At 46.9% G+C, this 14893-nt stretch overlaps 1 protein-coding gene across 3 annotated transcripts in view; it reads left to right on the top strand.

Annotated features, from left to right (window-relative positions):
- The window catches only part of Txnrd1 (thioredoxin reductase 1), a 64572-nt gene that overhangs the window by 21874 nt on the left and 27805 nt on the right, over positions 1-14893 (top strand). Inside the window, exon 1 of one of the 3 annotated variants that reach the window (XM_010631328.2) lies at positions 13242-13572. The exons of the other annotated variants lie outside the window; for them this stretch is intronic. The gene's annotated coding sequence lies outside the window, so the exon portion shown is untranslated. Of the gene's footprint in view, positions 1-13241; positions 13573-14893 lie in introns of those variants that run through there. 3 annotated transcript variants of the gene reach the window in all.

A 14893-nucleotide genomic window follows, 5' to 3' on the forward strand; every position in this document is an offset into this window, starting at 1 on the left:
CAGGGCCGTGGGTCGGGCGGGCCCGACACCCTCGGGGACAAAGGGGAACGCCACACCCCGGCGCACGTGTGGATCAGGGCTGATCAGAGCCGGGGAGACGGCAGGAAGTGCGAGCCTGTTTTCATCTTTAATATTACTTTTCTAGTGCTCCTTGCCTCTCGTCTTCCCCTCCTTCCCTCCCAGTTCTTGCTGTAACTAAACAGGTCAGCGCTGCGCTTTCCCAGCGACACCCCCCCCCAAGGTGGGGCGCCCAGAAACCCCGGGCTCCCAGGAGAACACCCGGGAACCGCCGGGCTAGGCCTCGACCCACCTGCTGCCTTTTCATCGGGTGGCCTTTCCTGGCGGTGGAGGGCGCGGTGTCACCCCTCCTGGGCCGTCCCCGCGGGCAAGGAAGGGATGTGAGCCCGGAGGGTCCCCTGGCGCACTGGTTCTGGGCTTCACAGCTTCCATTCCTGTCCCTGTGCCGAGTTCGAACATTGCTGTCTCAGAGGTGAACCTTTGCCGGGGTTCAAGATCCCTTTGGATGGGCTCCCCTTAGAAAAGTTACTAACATTTGCTCGTATTTGTATTTTCTCTTTTCTTGCTTCTGAAAGAATCATATTTACCCTTTTGGAAGGAGTGTTGGAAATGGAACTAGACTTAAAAGACACAGCAGTTAATAGAAAACATTAAATGACATAAGAAAGCTTTAAAGTAATTGTGTTACTCAGAACTTTAGTTTGCAAGTAAAATGAGATGGAGGCCTATTAATGTGTCTTTCCGCCCGATTATTTTCTCTTTACTTATGTTGTAAATTTACATATATAAAATTATGCAGACATACTTCAATAATACTGTTGATGCTACTGGTTTTAATGTCGGGCCAAAAAAGAATCACTCTTTGGAAGCTTTGGAACTTACTTTGTTGGCATTTAATTTTTCCCCCCTGGTGTTGCATATTGAACCCAGGGCCCTCATGCATGCTAGTCAGGCATGCTCTACCACTGAGTTATATACCCTGGCTCCCTTTTAAATTTTATTTATTTATCGAGACAGTATCCCAGGCTGCCATTTAATTCACTGTGTACTCAGTTCCCACCTGCTGATGTCTCAGCGATCCTCCTGCCTCAGTCTCCTGAGTGCTGGGATCACAGGTGTATATCCCCAAACCTGGCTTAATATCTTAGTTTTTAAGGCAAAATTAGAAGTATTCTTACAGGGAGTCTGCCTTACAGGTGATGCGGAGTCTCCAGGATTCCAGTGTTGAAACCACTGGCACAAAAGCCTCGTGGTGGTGTTCGGGAGGGGAGAGAGAAAGCACCAGTGCTCAGCTGGATACTGCCAGGCATGGGCAGGGCTGAAGCGTGCAGCAGGGGACTTCGGTCGTTTCTTTTGGTGACAGCGATGGAGAAGCTGACCAGTGTGTGAGCGTGGACCCCCACGCGGTGTGCAGACTGCTAGCAGAGCACAGGAACCCTGTGGTCACGGGCTCGGGGGCCCCAGGTCCTGCTTGGAGGTGAATACTGAGTGGTCTCAAGCTGTGTCCTAAAGTTACAGAAACCGGACTTCAGAGCGGTCACTGAATAAGCTGCCCATTCCCTTTCTGACTCTGCTCAACTCCTCCTGGCCCAACTGGAGACTCCGAGTCTTCTGGTTCCTTCTTTGTGGTAACTTTTCTCTTTGAGGCAACTTTTTTTTTTCCTCATCTGCTTGCTGCTAGGTTAAGGCAGAGGCTGAGTGGGTGGAGAGTGGCCTCAAACCTCCTGGCTCACCTTAGAGGAAAAGCTGCAGAAACCCTCCTGGTGCTGATTGTCCATACTCACGCTGGCTGCGAACCCTTTTCCCCTTCCGCCCCCTCTGCTGGGGGACACAGACCTGTCGCCATGCTGCCCTTCACAGCCGCACTCTGGCGGGCTCTCCCTGCTGCTGGGACAGGACAGGCACTCGTTTTCTTTCCCCCCCGCACCATCCCTCCCGATGGCCACTTCCCACGTGCACCTGTGTGGTGCTCTCATGCGGGCCTTCTGTGCTGAGGGCTGGTGGGAACGTCTGTGCACCCACAGCCCCCGAACTCCCCTTCCGCTGTCCTGATCGCTACTCTGTCCCTGACCTCTCTTCTGCCCCAGCCGGCGAAGGATCACAGGGCTGGCAAAGTGGCAGCTGGGCCCGGGCCTGCGTACTGTCTTCCTGGCTGGCTTTGCAGTACAGAGGAGGGCGTGGGGCGGCCTGGTTGCTGCTCCCAGCGTGGCCCCAGCTTGCAGAGTGAAGGAGCTGCATCCCATGGTGTCTGCTACACTGGGAGTGACGCGTTTCTGTCCCCACGTGGCATTCAGTAAACACTGGAGTTGAGTGGGTGCTGAGCGGAGTCAGGGAGGACTCTGATCTCCTTCAGAGGAGCGGCTCTGACCTCCGAGCTGGGGATGCTAGCTCGGCGCCCCTCAGCATGGTGTGCCGCCTGATGGCCACGGTGTGCCCTGCTGGGCACAGTCCGATCGGAGGTGTGGTTGTTGGTGCTGGGGATGGCGCTGGCTGGGCTTGCACAAGACCTGGGTTCAGTCCCCAGCCCTGGAAAAACATACAGACATAATAAGTGTTTAGACATTGAGCTTGTCAAAAGGTCACAAGCACTGTAAGACAAGTGAGACAACCAGCAGACTGATTTTACAAACGAGAAAGTCAGGCCCTGAAGGGAATCAGAGGGAGCTCAGAAAGCAGGTTTCTACTTGAAACAGGCCTCTCGGGCCAGACTCCCGTGACAGGCACACACCTAGTGCCCCCGCCGCCCCTGTCCTGGCTGCCCCTGGCTGGCTGGCTGTGCCAGACTCCCGTGACAGGCACACACCTAGTGCCCCCGCCGCCCCTGTCCTGGCTGCCCCTGGCGGGCTGGCTGGCCCCTGCTCTCCCCGCCTTGCCCTCGGGAGGTCTCCTGAGCTTTGGCAGTCTCAAAGCGCTGGCAGAGCGGGTGGCAGCTTCCAGAGTAGCAGAGCATGTCCTGTGTGGGTCCTCACGTTCAGTGTTCCTTGACCCCAGGTAGCGTTTCTTCACCGCCATTGGTGCCGTCTTGGGCTGGGGCTGTAGCGTTGCCCAGCACCGGAGGTCCCACTCTGCGAGGAGCGACAGTCCATGTCCGGAGAGGGGCTGTTCAGAGCCTCTGGGTTACTGCAGTTTTAGAGATTCTGCTGACATCCAGGGAGCCATTCCCGAGGAAAACAAACACAGTTTTACATAAGAACTCAGGCTGGCCCCTCTCCAGAATGTCTGAGACAGAAGCTCACCCCTTCCCCTAGAGCTGAATACTTTCAGTAGTTGAAAGCTTAGTAGATTTAAAATTTTTGTGATGGTAGATTTCTTTTCACTGGTATTTTCTAGAGTGGGATAGGATGCATTTCTTTATTCCTTCTTACTGACTTGACCTTTATATGTATCCCTAAAGCAAAGACGGAAACTGCTGTCCCTTTTGGTATCTAGTGTTCGTGAACGCTAGGCTGTCTGTGGGATGATCGATGATGTGCTGAGTGCCTACTCATGAGCTCAGCACTGCCTGACCCCTTCCAGGCCCCACGCCTCGTCCTCAGAGCAGTCCCATCTCCCACGCCAGGTCCCTGAGGCTGAGAGCTGAAGCCGTCCACTCAGGACAGTAGCAGCGGCTGACGGATCAGGACTGGGGCCCATGTTCCTCTCTTCCCACAGTCCGTTGTGTTAGATCATTTTAAAAACAGCCATCTTGATCACAGCTAAGTTTATCTCTAATACATATTAAAAACCAAAGAGTACAAAAATATATATACACAGACACCCAAAGGAGTTGAGAGGAAAAAGGAACAGAAAAATGCAGGGAGGATAAGTACGTCTTGGGGGTTTGATTGTGAGACTCAAACCTCCTTCCTGGCTTTGCCTCATAAAAACCCGTTCCTTATGGGTCAGTTTTGCAGAGGTGAGTGGCCCCACGAAGCCCTTCTGACCTGGCCGATTGTAGACCTGTGGCCCCGTTGAGTTATGAACCAGTATTTGCAGTGCGCACTAGGGTTTGTGAGAAGGAGTGGAGTAATGCTAAGAATTCTTGAATTGGAACTGCTGGGAAGGGGACTGAAAAATAACACACGGGAGAAAGGACGTGGGTCGTACCGAGCTCTGGGTGAGGAGAACTGGGAAAGCCCCTGGTGTCCCAGGGCTGCCAGCATAGGTCTCACTGCCTGAGGAAGCAGACTTCAGGAATGTCTTTGGAGGAATACTGTATTTTTGTTCATAGTCACAAAGTTCACCAGCATAACTTGAAATTATGTATTGCCATTTCTTCTTTTTAAAGTTGTACTTACATAATAAGAAATGGGCCTTATGTTAGAAAATCACTAGCCAGGCGTGGTGGCGCTCCCCTGTAATCCCAGCACTCGGGAGGCTGAGGCAGGAGGATTGCTGTGAGTTCGAGAACAGCCTGGGCTACATAGGGAGTTCCAGGTCAGTCTCAACTACCTAGTGAGACCGTGTCTCAAAGCCCGCCCCCCAAAAAAGAAAGAAAATGAAAAAAAAATCACTTTTACTGATTTAAAGATTGACAAATGTAGATGTCCTGTTTAAGTGATTGGAGAAAAAAAAATCCTTAAACTTGAGATTGTTTTTCTATGCAGTGATGCTATAACCTTGTACTCAAAAGGTGGATTTTAATTTTTGATTGATACATCTAATTATTATTAAATGCTACTCAGAACAAAAGATCAAATAACATAATCATAGGATGACCTCAACGTCCCACTTTCACAAATAGATCAACAAAACAAAAATTTAATGAAGAAATAGCAGAACCAAGTTAAACGTTAGAACAAATGTATCTAATAGATATCTGTGGCGTATACCTACTATAATGGGGTACACATTTTTCTCAGCACATAGACCAGCAAAACAGACCATGTGCTGGTCCATAAAACCTGCTTAAATAAATGCAAAGAATTATCCCTATGTGCTATCTGATCACAGTGCAGTGGAACTAGAGATCAATCTTAAAAGAAACCATGGACGATTTACAAACACCTGGACACTCAGTAACATTCTCAGTAACATCCTGACCATGCGGTCAGTCACAGGAGGCATCAAGGAAGAAATTAAACAACTTCTAAAATAAAGTAATGCCAGTCTAACATGGCAGAACCTATGGGACACAGTGAAAGTAGTCCTAAGAGAATTCATTAGTGTAAATGTCCATGTTAAAAAAAAAAAAAAAGACAGAGCAAGCTCGACAAGAAAAAGAAGTAAAAAGGAAGGAAGAAATCACATTATCCTTACTTGTGGATGGTGTGATCCTCTACATAGAAGACCCAAAAAGTCCACCAAAAAGCTCTCAGAGTTAATAATCAAATTCAGTAATGTAGCAGGATGCAAAACCAACACACAGAAATCAGTAGCACTTCTGTACACTAATAATGAACCCACTGTTAAAAGAAATTAGGGGAAAATACTATTTATAGTAGCACTAAGGAAATTTAAATGCTTAAAAATTAACCTAAGAAAGTAATATAGCTCTAGAATAAAAACTATAGGACTCTGAAAACCAGAGGTGACATCACATCAGAATATGGAGTGATATCCCCTGTTCCTGGATAGGCAGAACCAGTACAGTCAAATGGCCATACTTCCAAAATTGATACACAAGATTAAACACAGTTCCCATTAAAATTCTAATACCATTATTCACATAAATGGATAAAACAACCTTAAAATTCAGATGGCGCAAGAAAAGACCCAGAAAAATCAACCCTGGGTAACGAGCAAATCAGGAAGCATCAGAAGCCCAGACTTGAAGTTACAGTGATAAAAACAGCACGGTATTGATGCGAAAACAATCGCGAGAGTCAGTGGTACAGAAAAGAGGATGTAGAGTAAAGTGCAGGGAGCCAAAAATGTACACTGTAGGAAGTCTCTTTTTTTGGTACTGGGGATCAAACTCAGTACCTTGCACATGTGAGGCAGGCATAGTTCCACTGAGCTAAATCCCGGCCTGGAAGGAGCCTCTGTATTTTATTTTATTTTTTATTTTTTGGTTTTTTGAGACAGGTTCTCACTATGTAGTTGAGACTGACCTGGAACTCACTAGCCCAGGCTGGTCTCGAACTCACAGGGATCCTCCTGCCTCAGCCTCCCGAGTGCTGGAATTACAGGCATGTGCCACCACGCCAGCTGGAAGGAGCCTCTTTAATAAGTGGTGCAGTGTACACTGGCTAAGCTTGCAATTGAATCTAGATCAGTATCTCTCACCATGTACTAAACTAAAAGGAAAATGAATCAAGGAACTGAATTTTAAAAATGAACCTGCTGAAAGATAAAATATGTAAAACTTTTATAGGCATAGATAAGCCCCTTTTGAACAGAACCCTGTTTGCACAGAAAATAGTACCAAGAATCAACAAATGGAATCATGTCTAATTACACAGCTTCTGTCTAACAGAGGAAAGAAATCAGATTTAAAAGACCACATACAGAATGGGAATGAATTTGCCATCTAGTCCTTAGAGACTAATACCCAGAATAATAAAGAACTAAAAAATAACTAGACCCCCCTGAATAAAAGACCCAATAAAAATGACCAAGTGACATTTCATAGAATAAGTACAGATGTACAGTAAATTCATGAAAAACGTTTGGTGTCACTGATCAGTAGAGAAATGCTACGATTCTGTCATATTCCAGAAACAATGACCATCATGGAGACATCAAATAATAACATGCTGAAGAGGCTGCAGAGAGAAAAGAATTAAGACACAGTGTTGGTGGGATGTAAACCGCTATGGAGATCCCTCAGGAAACTTAGAGTAGAAATTCCATTTGACCCAGCTATTCCCCGTCAAGCATTTTCCCAGAAGAGTGAAAGCCTTCGTGTTACAGTGTTACATGCACGCCCAGGTTTATATTCGCACAGTTTGTAGGAGCTGGATCTCAGAAGCAGCCTATGTGCCCATCAGTAGATGAATGGATAAAGAAAATGTGTTGTTTACTGGGTTGGTTAGTTTTCGCTCGTTGCTGAGACAAAACACCCAATACCCAGTTAGAGGGGAAGGGGTTTCTTTGCCTTACAGTTCACAGAGGTTCAGTGTGAGGCAGGGATGGTAAACAGGCATCATACAGCAGAAACAACACTGCATGCACAAGGCAGCAAAGGTGACGAGCACAAAACGTGGATTTTAAAGCCTAGAATATAAGGTAGGGATCTGCCTTTCTAGGGTGAGCTGCGTCCCGAGTCCCTAAGGTTTCGGGGTTCTGGGATCCAGCGCAGAATGAGCTCAGGGCTGGAAGTCACAGTTTAGTGATGTGGTCCTTGTTCTGATGTGCCGATACTCGCGAGCTCAGACTCGGTGGGCTGTTACCTTCTGAGAAATCCCTGCAGATACTCAGTGATGATGCTTTGGAAGTAGGTTGGGAGCAAGAATACATTCCCTAAGCATCTGCAGCACTTACATGGAAGGCCCTGTAGAGAGCAGATTGGTATCAGCCAGTTTTCCTTCCCCGGGCACGGAGCTGCTCTATAGGTTGCTGTATCATTATAATCAAAATGAGTATCATAAGCTCCTGGCAATATGGGCCACTGGAAGAGCAAACCTTAACTCTTTTCACCAAAGATTTAAAACAGGTTTGCATATTAGTTTGTAGCAGGCCAGACTGCCAGAATGAGGCCCTTTCACTTCCCAGAGGGGTTGTAGTTAACCTCTACTTTGAATGTGTAGGACCCGTTCCTTCTGGGAAGTTAATCTCTGCTGACATTTTGCAGTAAGTACTGGACTGGAGTGGTAAATGTAGATTAATTTACGAAGTCAGTGCATACTCGGTGCATCTGTGCCTCAGTTGTGTTTCAGCAGCTGTGTGTGAGGATTGAAAACCAAGTTTTTGTCTTTGAGAATGTTGCTGTCTGTAATGGAGCAGGATGTAGTGTGTACCTGCTAGGTAGCCACAGTCTTCAGTGTTGATGGAAAGTGGATTTCTTCCTGAATTACCCAGAATTTATTTACTTACTAGTTTATTTTTGAGACAGGGTCTTGCTATATATATAGTTTAGGCTGTTTTTTTTTTTTTTTTTTTGAGACAGGGTCTCACTAGTTGAGACTGACCTGGAACTCACTGTGTAGCCCAGACTGGTCTCGAACTCACAGCGATCCTCCTGCCTCAGCCTGAGAGTGCTGTGCACCACCACGCCCGCCCTCTGACAACTTTGTCACAGGGTTGTCTAGAAGTGCTTTCTTTAAACTTCAGAGGGCAGTTACTGGGCGGGGCGGGCTTGGCCCCTACTGCGCACGCTCAACGTGCTGCTTGTGGGTGTGCGGCAGGGGCGGGGCCATCCCTACAAGATGGGGCGGGGCAATAGTCAAAAGGAAAAGATCTGGGGGCGGGGCTCGAGCAGCCCACAGTGCGCATGTGCAGCCCCCCCATAACGGCCCCTGCCTTTGCCCAGTTGGGGGCAGTGTGAGCTGGGTCGCCGCCTGCTGCCCGCTCTCTGCCCTCGCCATGGCTGGCGACCGGGCCTCCCTGAGGGAGCTTGAGGTGAAGGCAGAGGAGGCGGGCTCCTGCGACGACTCGGAGCCGATCCCCCGCCCTTCCGGCCTGCCCACTTTACTGCTGGCGCCTGTTCCATGTTTCCTTCATCATAAGAGACGGCTTTGCAAGAATGGCGCTGGACCAAGACGGGCTGCCGGTGCTAGAGCCCGTAGACCCCAGCCAGATGGGTGAACACATGCCCAGCATCTACAGCAGGAAGCAGGGGGTTATAACCTTGACTTTGCAGGACTGGAAGGATATCGTGGCCACTTTCGAAATCTCCCAGGCCATGATCACATGGTCACGCTAAGGGTTTCATAGTGCAGTGATCCGTTTTGTTTTTTGAAGCACGTACTATATTTCTTCCAAATACTATTTTTGAGAACATCTGAAATTGTTTTCCTGTATAGTGTGTTTTTCTTAGTAATTTATAAAGTTATGGTCTGTTATTAACACCATCCTGCTTATGGGAATCTTTAAATAAGTTAATTGATAATAAATTCTGAACCATCAACTATTTTCTTAGTAATTTATAAAGTTATGGTCTGTTATTAACACCATCCTGCTTATGGGAATCTTTAAATAAGTTAATTGATAATAAATTCTGAATTCCATCAACTAGAAAGTATTGGGTTGAGTGTCATGGGTCACACCTGTGATCTCAGCTACACAGAAGGCTGAGACAGGAGGATCCAAGTTCCAGGATGGCATGAGCAATTTAGGAAGACCCTATCTCAAAAATGACAGGGCTCGGGGTGTGGCTCAGTGGTAGAGCATTCTGGATTCCATCCCCAGGAACCACCCCATGGGGGATTCTGCATTACTCCCTCAAGTGAACCAGAAGAAGCCGATAAAGGTCTCCTAACAAAGTTGGGGGGTGAGTGAGTGAAAAAGCTAAGAAAAACTTAGTTCATAAATATTAGACAAATAAAGCCAAAAAAAACAAAACAAGATATCACACTACTGTAAAGAGTAGGTCCTCATTCTAAACAACTTGTGTAAGAGGATTCAACAAAAAGTGTCTGCCTTCTAGTGTTGAAAGCATCAAGTAAGTCCTGAAAAGCGAGTAAGGGTTAGTAGGTGGAACGGTCCCTCTAGGTGGGGAAGTAACAAGGGCAGATGGCTGGAGCTGTGGAAGGCACAAAGGAGCCCACAGATAAATGACAAAGGGTGAGAATCGCATGACCTGAGCTGTAGTATCCTTAGGGGTGAAAGAAATTTTGAGCTGCCTTACTGGTTAATTTTTTTCCCCTGGTCTGTAGATTTTTACAGATTGTTCTTCAGAATCAGATCAGCAACGTCATGTAACAACTTTGTGTGTATGTGTGTGGGGGGGCCTGGGTGAAGTGGCTTTAATTGTTAGAGAAAGCCAGGATCACAGGATTTAAGAGTCGGCATTGGGGCCCTTCTTACCAAAGATGGTCATGATGTTGACAGAGCGCCACTGGTTGTACTGCATCTGGCCTGGCCTGTCTTCTCTTTGGCAACGCTGGGAGTTCGACCTTTCACTTTTCCAGTCCTTGCTAGGGAACCATGGACTTTGCCTCCAAGCATGCGGCCAGCTACCTCCAGAGTGGCCAGGGCCCCGCCAGCACCACTGGCCTCATCCTGCAGCCACTTGTTGCCTGCCAGGAGCACAGTTTGGTCCCTCCAGTGAGGCCGCATGAGCCTTGATTATTTGTCCCAATTTTGCATTTCTTAGTAGACTGGGAACTATATTTGAGCTAAAATATGTTTATCACTTATCTAAAGCTAAGCTAAATATGTTATCACGGATCTTCACTTCAGTATAAATTTAGAGGTTTTTCTGTCTTGGTGCTTAGTTGTTTTTGGTTTTGGTTTTTGCAGTACCAGGGATTGAACTCAGGACCTTGCACTTGCCAGGCAGTCAGGGTGCCACTTAGCTACCATCCCTGGCGCAGGTGCTTAGTTGTAAGAATATAAATTTACAGGACTAGGATATTCAGGCAGTAGCAGAGTGTTTACTAATGTGCATGAAGCTCTGGGTTTGATCTAAGTGCAGAAAAAAAATACAAATTACAACTTAACTTGGAGGTCATTGCCAAATTTTGGTCATTAAGAAGACAGTTTTAGAAGGTGCAAGGAACATGTCTGTAAGCAGCTACTCTTTAGGAACTTAATCTTTTGTAGTGAAGGGATTGTGCCACTGATAATTTGGCAAGTGAATGTCTGTTAGTTGTACTTAACAGTATGTATAGTACTTTGCTGTTGTGTGGTACCAGGAAGGGAGATGTGACTGATGACCAGGACTGAGACGTTGGTTCTCACAGTCGTGTGTGGAAGCCTCTTTGCCAATAGTGTAGTGTAGAGAATTGCAGGAGAAAATGGAACTTCCCTACAAACGCTGGCAAACTGTTGTCTAAAGCAGACTTTCTTCCCCTTTCTCACATGCGGAAGCATAGCCCCTCCAGTGTCTGCCACCCTTTTAATTGACAGTAATAGCACCATTCCCAACGCTGTGACATTCTGGTTACACACTTTGGGCAAGAGTATTAATCTGTAGATCTGTTGTTTGTTTTTTTTTTAATCTCATTGAGTTTATTGGTACATTTTAGGTATACAGTACAGTTACATTCATTATTGGGATCTTGTACCTTTACATGACAGGTCTTGGTTCTCGTTTTGTTCTCCTTGTTGTAGACCTGTTTTTTTGTTTTTTTTGTTGTTTTGTTTGTTTGTTTTTTTGAGACTGACCGGGAACTCACTAAGCAGCCCAGGCTAGTTTTGAACTCACAGCGATCCTCCTGCCTCAGCCTCCCGAGTGCTGGGATTACAGGCGTGCACCACCATGCCTGGCGGTAGACTTGTTTTTGATAGGATAGTGCTTGTCTCCTAAGATACTGTACTAGCTTCCTCTTGCTGCTGTAACAGATTCCTGAGCATTTAGTGATTATCTTCCAGTTCTGGAGGTTGGATGTCCAGACAAAATTGGCTTTGCTGAGTTAAAGTCAAGGTGTCAGCAGGTCTGGTTCCTCGTGGAGGCGTGGAGGGAGAAGCTGAGCCTGTACTCTGGGCTCTTAGAGGCACCTGCATTCCTGGACGGTTTTGAGTATGTGAACAAATGGGTACGGATGTTTTCCAGTGCAACTTTATTGTGGACCCTGGAATATGAATCTAATAGGATTTTCACGTGTCGTGGAGGTGGGGTGGGGGCGGGGAGCTCAGGGACCCCTGTGGGACACACTGCAGGGCTTCTTGATTGGTCCTGGGCAGTTCTCGTTTCTCCAGGAAGGGGAGCATTAGTAACTTAAAGGTATTCTTTCCTGCTGGCCACTTTCCCAGCATGCGTTACCTGCCTTAAGCTCAGGAATTTGGTGGAGTTTGGAGCTTCCCGTAACTTCCTATCACAGAGCAGAAGAAGGAGGCTCTGAGGATGGGGCCACGAGATCTCAAGAGTGACAGGTTACGTAGTTAACGTCAGAGCCAAGCACAATGGGAGGAAAGCCCAGTAAAACCCGGGAAAGGAGAGAAGCCACACTTTGGGGGAAGTAAGGATTTCTTAATTCTCATTTTAAAGTTGTCTGCTGCACCTGTGCCTTCTTCTGGGGGCCTGGGTGCAGTGGGGGTGGGCGTTGCTGGGACAGGCCAAGGGAACGGGGAGGGCTGGGCTGTGCCACAGGGCCCTGGGACCTCTCAGGAGGAGTTGGGTGTTGCTCCTCAGATCTCACTACCACCATGGCACGTTTGCTGTTGGTTTCACAATACAAAAGTCCACTTTGCTTTTTCACTGTCATCTTCTCCAAGTCAGCCATGGCGTTTGTCAGCAGGCGTGAACAGGCAGTGTTACAGCAGTTACATTTTAACAGGGATACTTTATGTTAACATAGTAGGTGTATTGAGACTTTAAAATATGTTAATATTTTAACTTTCTTAGTTTCAATTTTTTCTTTTTTTGGTACCAGGGATTGAATTCAGGTCCTTTTGCACTTGCAAGGTAGGTGGCAGAACCAGTGAGCTAAACCCCTGGCCCTTAGTGTCAATTTTTAATGGAGAAAATATTGATACATAAAACACATTAACAAAAAATTCCTTGTAAGAGGTCCCGAGACTGTAAGGCAGGATAGCTCCATGTCCCGACATTGCAGCGTTATTGCAGCAGCTGGTGCCTCTGTCTCTTCCCCTCGCCTCTCCTTACCCTGCCTGCTGGGCTGTCTGGGGGCGGTCTCCTATCTTTTACCTGTTTTACCTTTCACTGACCTGAATCTTAGCAGCAGTGATTCCATTTTAAGTTGGGTTAAAATTTAAAAACATGAAGTTTGGTTCTAGGGTCACCCGAGTGTTTCCATTGACTGTTACCAGGTTCGCTGTACAGAGTTAAAATGTTTAGGTTCCTCAGCTCTTTTGTAAAACCTGTGTGTTGCTTCTTAGGATTTCAGTTTAAAGCTTAAACCGTAAGAACCAGGTCAGATAGAGAATCGCAGAAAGGTACGGAATGAACATCGGCTGAGGAGGGTGTGGCTTTGGCCTGAGGATGCCCGACCTTTTATTAGGTGTTGGGAGAGAGCAGTCCCCAGGGTGGTTTCCATTTGGGCACCCGATGATTGTATTCCTTCACCACCTTTACCAAGTTCATGAGAAGAAACGAGGTTGGGATCTAAAATGGTGGTTTCCCTAAAACCCCCAGTGACACCTAACTGCTATGAGCAAGCCCTCCTTCCCGCCGAGCCGGCTGGATCAGCGGTGCTGCTGATGGCTCCCTGTGAACCCCGATTGTGACCAGCTTGTCTCCCAACAGCGCCCGGCGTCGAAGGCGGACCCCTGGTCCTAATTCCAGGCCACGCGTACTGGCTGTGTCTTCCGGCTTCTCACCTTAGGCCTTTCGTGCTCAGGGTCGGGGTGCTGCCGGCCCCCCATTGCCTCTGGCCGCCAGGGGTCCTCCCTCCAGCGCTGTTGCCTCTGCCCGCGCCTGCAGGCGTCTTCTGGCCCGCACCTCCTCTTCCTTCCTCCGCGGCAGCCCCTGCCACCTCCCCAGCGCCCTGTTCTCCTGCCGACCCCAAGGTCCACCTTCCGCCCCCAGCACCTGATTGTAGGCAGGAGAAAATTGTGCAGTCTGGGCCGGTAAGTTTGAGGCTTTGAACTTGATTTTTAAGAGGCCATTTTAATGTGCTTGTTAACTTTTTCAGTCATTTCTTGTTAGCCCAGGTTTTAAAATTTTTAATAAAAGGACCCTTAAATGGATCACCCAGTGTTCTAAACCACTATGAAATACGAGTAAGAGATATTTAAAAGCCAGTGGAATGAAAGGGGTTTGTAAAAAATTAAATAATAGGGGTGGGGATTTAGCTCAGTGGTTCTGGGGCTGCTTCACAAGCTCAAGGACTGGAGTTCGGTCCCCAGTACCAAAATAAATAAATAAATAAATACTAAAAACAAGGGTATGGGGAGAGGGAAGGGGGCATAAAAATATTCAAGATGTGTCATGTACCTGTGCCAAATACATTGAATATAAGTAAGCATATGTCATAAGCATAAAGTAAAATTAATACTAATGATGATAGTAACAGTGGAAACAGGGAAAGGGGATCCAGAAATGGAGGGATGTGGATGGGGAAGAGAAGGAATAGAAAGAATCAAGTACAGTGCACAGGGACCTGCTCCCTAAGATGGATGTAAACTTTACATACTGCAAACGTACTAATAAAAAATTAAATTGTAAAGCCTGTTTGTTACATGCCAAGAATATCGAAATTAAATATATTACAGGAGACTTGAAGCACATGCAGCTTAAAGGAATGAGCTTTGTAAAGTCAGATTTAAAAGGCAGGGATGTAGCTCAGTGGTAGAGCACTTGACCTGGTATCCACAAGGTCCTGGGTTCTATCCCCAGCCCCACAAAAACCAAAATAAAAACAAACCATGTAATGCCTTGCAAAAGCAGGAATTCTTACATACTTAACTTTTCATGCAGGTCAGTGATTGTTCTGAATCTCTAGATTTTTATGCTTTAGCTACAGAGTGTAGAGCAGTCTTAAAGTATTTGACTAACTTTAATAAAATTGCTGTCTTGAGAGGGTTATTCCCCAGTGTGCTGGGCCCCTCCCTAAGTCATTCTGTCTTTGACTGGAGAGTAAAGATGATGATTAAAAGTCTATTGACGGATCCATGAAAAACATACTGTACACGGCCAGGGATTTAGCTCAGTGGTTCCACCACCTGTCCACCCCGTAAGCACAAGGTCCCAAGTTTAATCTCTGGTACAAAACAAAGCAAAAAACTGTATAATAATGTTTTCAAAAACCTAATTTAAAACTTGGTTTTGAAATTCCAAGAAGAGCTGGGCATGGGGATGTACTCCTGTAATCCTAGCACTTGGGAGGCTGAGGCAGGAGGATCACCATGAGTTCAAGACCAGCCTGAACTACATAGTGAGATCGTCTCA

The sequence above is a fragment of the Fukomys damarensis genome, unplaced genomic scaffold (genome assembly GCF_012274545.1).
Source record: "Fukomys damarensis isolate Sample0158 unplaced genomic scaffold, DMR_v1.0_HiC HiC_scaffold_15, whole genome shotgun sequence".
NCBI lineage: Eukaryota > Metazoa > Chordata > Mammalia > Rodentia > Bathyergidae > Fukomys > Fukomys damarensis.